The 7,576-nt window shown below is 41.0% G+C and overlaps 1 protein-coding gene across 1 annotated transcript in view; it reads left to right on the top strand.

The window, feature by feature from the left end:
* Window positions 1-1,905: 1,905 nt before the first annotated feature.
* The window catches only part of IPO11 (importin 11), a 215,062-nt gene continuing 209,391 nt past the window's right edge, over window positions 1,906-7,576 (top strand). The window contains exon 1 of the mRNA XM_003782731.3: window positions 1,906-2,085. The gene's annotated coding sequence lies outside the window, so the exon portion shown is untranslated. The remainder of the gene's footprint in view (window positions 2,086-7,576) is intronic.

Genomic DNA, 7,576 nt, shown 5'->3' with positions numbered 1-7,576 from the left:
AAAAAAAAAAAAGAAGAGCTCTATCCTAAACTAATTTCTTCTGTTAGCCCAAAATAGAAGAGATCTATCCTAAACTAATTTCTTCATTTTGAGTTAGGTAATTTGTTTTTTGCTTTATTACCCATTCCTTATATCCTTAATACTATGGACCAGCAGCATTGGTATAACCTGCAAGCTCATTAAAAATGAAGAATCTTGAGTCCCACCACAGACCAAATGAGTCAGGTCCTGTATTTTAACAAGTCTCATGTGAGTCTACACACCTGAAATTGAAATTTGAGAAGTACTATTTTTCAATAAAATGAGAAGGTATAGTTAAGCAAAAAGAAAATAAAGCATGGTCACAGTATCATTCAACTAGTGACGAACCTTAGCATTTTGGCATTTATTTCCATGTTGTTTTGTAACCCTCTCTTATTCAGGATGCATTATGAATGTGTTAATACATCAGCATATACACTTCATAATAATTTTCAGTGACCAATTTGTATTTTATTTTATTTTGAGGCAGAGTCTCACTTTGTTGCCCTGGGTAGAGTGTAGTACGGGGATAGCTTATAGCAGCCGCAAACTGTTGGGCTCAAGCAATCTTCTTGCCTCAGCCTCGCAAGTAGTTGGGACTATAGGCTGGCCACAATGCCCAACTATTTTTAGAGATGGGGTCTCGCTCTAGTTCAGGCTAGTCTTGAATTTGTGAGCTCAAGCAATCCACCTGCCTTGGCCTCTCAAGGGTGCTAGGGTTACAGGTATGAGCCACCAGGCAAGACCATCAATTTGTATTTTATCACATAGAAATGTCTGGTGGTCATTAAGGTAATTTTTATCTTCTTAAAGAGCAGCCCTGTGTGATGAATGTCCTTGTAATGCAGAGCTTACTACTGGTTGGTTCAAATTCTAACACTGTCTTGTATTAGGTATTTAACCTTAGGTTACTTGACTTTGTGCTTCAGTTTCATCTGTAAAACGGAAATAAGGAAAGCACCTACCTCACAGGATTGTTCTGAGGATTAAAATCGATGATTCCTGTAAAGATCTTAAGACTGTTTCTGGCATATTCCAAATGAGCAATAAATGTTTTCTATTATTAATATGACAACTTAACTATTTCCTTACATCTTTGTAAACAGAAAATTTAGGTCACTATGCTTGTTTTTAGCAGAGGCAGGCAGAACGAGATTTATGTCCTTTTAAATCTTTACACCTTTGCTATTGCTGGGTAATGCCCAGCAATTTCAGTAACTTAAGAAAATAAATATTCATTGATGAGGAGAGTTGGGTGGGAATTCACTGATGGGAGTAAGATTTTTTTTTTTTTTTGAGACAAAAGAGTCATACTCAGTCGCCCTGGGGTTAAGTGCTATGGCTCACAGCAACCTCAAACACGTGGGCTCACGCGGTCTTCTTGTCTCAGCCTCCTGATTAGCTGGGATGACAGGCGCCCGCCACAACCCGGATATTTTTAGAGATTGGGGGAGGGGTGGTCTCGCTGTTGCTCAGGCTGGTCTCGAACTCGTGAACTCAAGCCATCCGCCCGCCTCGGCACCGCGCCCGGCCTTGGGAATATTCTTTTAATACCGGTTCTCTGCTGTGAGTGACTGTAAAATATGCAGTTTAGCCACCGATATCCAGAATAGGGAGGGTAAAATGGTTCCGATTTAAGCTTCAATCAACTCTGGAAATAATTGATTTTCCCAGGAGTGGGGCAAAGGAAGTCAATGATTTCCATGGTTACAGACCTCGCTAGTTCAGGGTCCCTGCACTACATACTGCGCAAGCGCCCACAGCTGCTGTGGCCACCCGGCGCCCTTGGGTTCGAAGAGGAAGCCCCTCCTTCCCTTCCCACCGCTAGCCTATCGCCTTCTCCCTTTGGCCATCCCAACCACGCTGGGTGTCTGTGACGCCATATTCACGCGTCCGCGTGGTTAAGTGCTGCGACGCCGAACATGGCGCGTTCCTAGAAGCCGCTTTCGGCATCAGTAGGCGGCGGCGTGTATACTGGCATCGTGGGGCGCAGGACCAGCCGAAGCCGCTTCGTGTTGGGAAGTGGGAACGGGAAAGCCGGGCAATTTTGGACCGAACCAAACGGTGAGGCTCCGGCCCTAGAACCACAGAGCGCGTGCAAGTGTAAGGGAGGAGTGGGTTGGGCAGTCGAGACCCGAGAGGTGAGGGAGGAAAGTGCGACTACAGGGAGACCAGGGATAGCAGTAGGGAGCCAACGGGGGGCCTGCGGGTTTGACTCTCCAAGTAGCCTTAAGAACCTCTGGGAACTGGGGGCTTGCGGAGTCAGCCTGATTGCGAGGAATCAGGATGTGGAGTGGCAGGGACTGTGTGCCAGGCTGAGCAGAGTTGAGGGTAGCCAGGGTGGTGCATTTGCCCTTGGGGGATAAGTGGTGCAAATTTTGAGAGAACGTGGTTATCTTTAGTGTAAAACCATTGTACTTGCATTCAGCATCTTGCTGCTAATAGCGATACAGTGAAAACTTGAAACGCTAGACTCTTCCTTGCCTTTAGTAGAAAGACTGAAAGAAGTTATCCATTTTTAGAAAGGAGCTTCTTGCTGAGGTATGGCTGCCAATGCCCAAACTCAGCGACTCCAGAAGCTTTATATTTGGGGTTATTTGTGATTCAGCAAAACTATTTTGAGGCCTATTGTTTATGTCATTCCCCCCCCCCCTTTTTTTGTGACATGGTGAAGAATGCGGGCATTACTCTGACTTCATAGTGATTTGGCTAAATAGAAAGGACTGGTAAAATTGCCTACTGATGCCAAGGTTGCAGTTGACATACCTCTTCCCCACCACAATTTAAACGATTTCAGTGGTAGTGTGGCAGTGCCCTGAAGATTCGGTTATTCTTTAGGAGGCTGTAAGTAAAGACCGTTTGCAGCTGTAAGGTCCTCTTTCTCTCTCCATGGATAGGAATTTCTCTCCTCCATTTTTACATTCTTTCAAACTTCCCTGTTCAGTACCGAGGCTTCAGGTTAAGGGCACGGTTTCTTTACTATAAAAGATTTGTTGCATGCCACTCTAACACCTTTTCTTACATCTTTCATCACTGGGGAAGATTTCAGTGAAATTTGAAAGTAAAATTTCTCCTCTTGGTTGTGATAATATTGTTGAAATTAGTGCAGGGAATAGTAGAAACAGCAGTGGTTTGTGGCTGTGTATTGTAGGAGGGTAAAGAGTGATCTTTCTCCAGTTAATTTCCTAAAGCCAAAGGGAATTCTCACCATGAACTAATTTGGTTGTGGTAATATGATTAGAGGTCTTAAACAAATATGTAAGGATTATTTGATAATTAGTAGAAATATCTTTAGAGTTTGTTATATTATAAATGTGTTACTCAGAATCAAACCAGAATGCAGAATGATCCTAGTAAGCATGTAGCAGTTAAAATATGCTGTGTTGAGTTCTAAGATGAGTGAAAAATGAAAACAAAATGCTGAAGATTTTTCCAGAAATAAAAATATTCATATTTTGAGTAAGGTAGTATGTTTGATTAGTTGAATTTTGAACTTTGCATTGTATGTATGTACATATGTGTGTATTTGTATTTAATTTCTAATTTAGTGTTTACTAACGGTAATATTTATTCCTTTAGCCATCCGCTTTAAATGCACATTATCAGTTAATTTCGTATCATTTTAGGGAATAGCAAGACACACTCAGTGCAGGTGTGAGTCTGAAGTATTTTGTTTGATTTTCTAAATATCTGGCTGACTACGGATAAGCCAACAATTATAAGCTTAGTACAGCTTAAGTTGGATCAGTGTTCTTCTACACCCTTGCTGCTGAAAATGTGGCATCACCTGGTAGTTTGTTAGAAATGCACAATCTCAGGTTCAGCCCCAGAGCTATTGAATCAGAATCTGCATTTTAAGAAGATAGCTAGATGACAGGAATGTTCCTTAAAGCTTGAGATGTTCTACTTTGGTTGGTAAAAGTTGAAAAAGACCAAGGTCATGCATAGACCTGCATAAAATTCTAGCATCATTTATTGGTGGCTTATGCCTGCCTGTAATCCTAGCATTCTGAGGGGTGGAAGCCAGTGGATTGCTTGAGCTCAGGAGTTGAAGACCAGCCTGAGCAAGAAGAGCAAGGCCCCTTCTCTAAAAATAGCCTGGCATTGTGGTGGGTGCCTGCAGTTCCAGGTACTTAGGAGGCTGAGGCAAGAGAATTGATTGCTTGAGCCCATGAGTTGGAGGTTGCTGTGAGCTATGATGCTGCAGCACTCTATCAAGGGTAACAAAGTGAGACTCTGTCTCACACACACAATGCACACACACACTATATATATATATATATATGTTTGTTTCTCTCTAGGGTACTATCTTCTGTCATATGTATATGTGTATGTGTGTATATATAACCACAATATATATGTGTGTGTATGTGTGTGTGGTGATCTTATACTCATTATTGAGTCTGATTTATCTGGTTGAAGAATCTTGTGGGCCTGAAATGCTAAGGGAGTTGTATGTCTCTTCATGTCTAGATTCATAACCCAGGTTCTGGCTCATTCCAATGCTTTTTTTTTTTTTTTTTTGAGACAGAGTTGAGTAGAATACTGTGGCATCATAGCTCACAGCAACCTCAAACTTGAGCTCAATTGATCCTCTTGCCTCAGCCTCTGGAGTAGCTCGGACTACAAGTGTCCACCACAACACCTGGCTAGTCCAGTGCTTTTCTGTAACTGACAGAATTTGTTATATTGAAAATGAACTAACATTCATGAATGACAGCTAGGTAGTCATTCAATAGATGTTTGTTGGGTACTGGATAGGCAGCCCAACAATCCCGTGTGTCCCTAATAACTGCTCCCGTTATTCATGGTGCCTGTTAATCCACTACCTTATGTATTTACTCTTTGCTAGATAACATTCTCTTCACTACAGAAGAAATGAAATACATTAGGTGGGAACTTCATTGTTTTCACCTGCAAACATGTCTGTTTCTATCCATCCGTCTCTAATTGTGTTTCATGTTTTTTCTCCTTAGGGACAGTATTTCCTTCATGTGTTTTCTAGGGCCACCATAAGAAAATACCACAGATTGGTTTAAAAATCAGATTTTTTTTTCTCGCAGTTCTGGAGACCAAGATCAAGATCAAGGCTGGTCTTTTGTGAGGCCTCCATCCTTGGCTTGCAGATGGCTGCCCTCTTGTTGCCACTTCACCTGGTTATTCCTTTGTGTTCATGCACCGCTGGTGTCTTTTCTTATAGGGATATCAATTATGTAGGGCCTCACTAATGGCCTCATTTTGATTTAATCGATTTTGTTTTTTAAAAAACCTTATCTGCAAATACTGAGGGTCCTGGGGTTAGGGCTTCAACATACGAATTTTGGGGGAACACAGTTCAGTCCATAACACTCAGTTATCCCTGTTTCAACTGGCAGTAGCTTATCAAGATTTAAGCATATGTAAGTCTCTCATCTTAAATACACTCTCTTTACCCTAGATTCCTCTTCAGCTTCATCAAAAACTATTTCACTTAATTCTTTTTTATTTCTTTTTTAAGAGATGAAGTCTCAGTATGTTGCCTAGGCTGCCCGGCTGCCCTTGAACTCATGGGCTCAAGTGATTCTCTTGTCTTAGCTTCCTCAGTAGCTCGGGCTACAGGCATGTGCCACTATTCCTGGTTTATTTCCTTTAAATTTCTTGGACAAGCTATCTGTGTTCATTTTCTCTACCTCCTATTACTCTTTGAATATTTTGAGGTCTGTCGATCCATTATAGTCACTGAATTTGTTGGGATGGTGGTTGCCATCGATCTCTTTGTTGCTGAGTATAATGAAAGCTTTTTAATCTTTTGCCATTTTGATTACTTGTTTCCCCCTGAAGTTTTCTTCTTCTACTTTTTTTTTTTTTGAGACCTAGTCTCTCTATGTCGCCCTGGGTAGAGTACTGTGGTGTCACAGTTTACAGCAACCTCAAACTCTTGGTCTTCAGTGATTCTCTTGCGTCATCCTCCAAGTAGCTGGGACTATAGGTGCCCATCACAACGCCCAGTTATTTTTTTTGTTGTTGTTATTTTTGTTTAACTGGCCTGGGTCAGGTTCGAACCCGGGTGCCATAACCACTGTGCTACAGACGCCGAGCCTGAAGTTTTCTTCTTATACCTCGGGGACACGAAATTCTACTTATTTTCCTCTTATTTCTTGGCCAGTTTTGGTTTATCTTTCTTTTACCATTTTAGGTATTTGTTTAACTCTAGGGTACTATCTCCTGTTCTCTTCTGCCTTTTTCTACTCTCTTTGAAGGGTCTTGTCCCTTGTGACTTCCAGCTGTCCCTATTTTGATGACTTCCAAATCTCTGTGTTTTTAGCAGAAATCAGTCTTCAATTCTGATGCATGAATTTGTTTTAAGATACTTTAAATTCATGTCAAAAAAGTAATGTATGTCATCTTGCCTGAAGTTCTCTGAGCAATGCATGCACAAATCAGTTGGAAGAGCCCAAATCTTAACTCTTCTCCCTTACTTCCTTAGGCACTGCACCTTCCCACAACTATCTGATTAGTTACCTAATCGTATTTTATCTCTTTGATCTACTTACTTTTCCCTGGTGCTACTATGTTGGTTCAGATTATCATCTATTGTCTGGACTTCATGTAAACCTTCTAAATTATTTCTTTGCTTTCATACATGCATTCTCTCCCTCCCTACCCTGCCTTTTTCTGTAGCTAGGTTGTGGAGGTGTTCCAGCTGTTCAGAAATCCTTCCATGAAGACATTCAGATTAAAATCTAAACTACCTAGTTTAGGAAATAAGTCTTCAGTGTTTGGAGGTTTTTTTTTTTTTTTTCCACCTTCTCACATTTTGCACCATTTATCTCATGTTCTTCTGTCATGCCGAACTATTTACAATTCTTATTTGCTTTTTTTTGTTTTGAGATAGAGTGTTGCTCTGTCACTTGAGACTAGAGTGCAGGGTACAGTGGAATCATCAATCTCAAACTCCCAGGCTCACGTGATCCTCCTGCCTCAGCTTCCTAAGTATCTGGGATTATAGGCTTGTGCCACCACATCCTGCTATTTTTTTTCTCTTTGTAGTCTCACTTTTGTTTAGGTTGACTATTTATAATTCTTAAGAGTGTTATGATATTTAAAAAAAATTTGAACCTTTATATGCCTAGGATGTGTGTATCACTTGTCTGACAAACACTCCACACCATCCGTCCATTTATTGGGATAAGTCCTACTTAAAATGCTACCTTCTTCTCTGGGAAGCCCTCTCCACTTTGTCTAGAGTGAGTTAAGTCCTAGCTTGTCATAGCCTCTATATTGTAATTGTTTGTCTTTTTTTTTTTTCCCTTTTTAGACTTGAATGCAAAGACTCTCTTGTTTATTTTTTCCTCTCTCAGAATAGTACCTGGCCAAAACAGGCTGCTTCATTGTTGAATACTGTGAATGCAAGTTGAATTACCCAAGGATAAAAGCAGGTTGAATGTTACATACTCTGAAGGTTGGACTGAATAGGATTGAAAAGTCAGAGGCTTGGTTTTTTTTTTTTTTTGAGACAGAGCCTCAAGCTGTCCCCCTGGGTAGAGTGCCGTGGCATTACAGCTCACAGCAACCT

Source organism: Otolemur garnettii, unplaced genomic scaffold (genome assembly GCF_000181295.1).
Source record: "Otolemur garnettii isolate 467f Iridium unplaced genomic scaffold, OtoGar3 scaffold00005, whole genome shotgun sequence".
NCBI lineage: Eukaryota > Metazoa > Chordata > Mammalia > Primates > Galagidae > Otolemur > Otolemur garnettii.
This window is presented reverse-complemented; position numbering and strand designations above follow the sequence as displayed.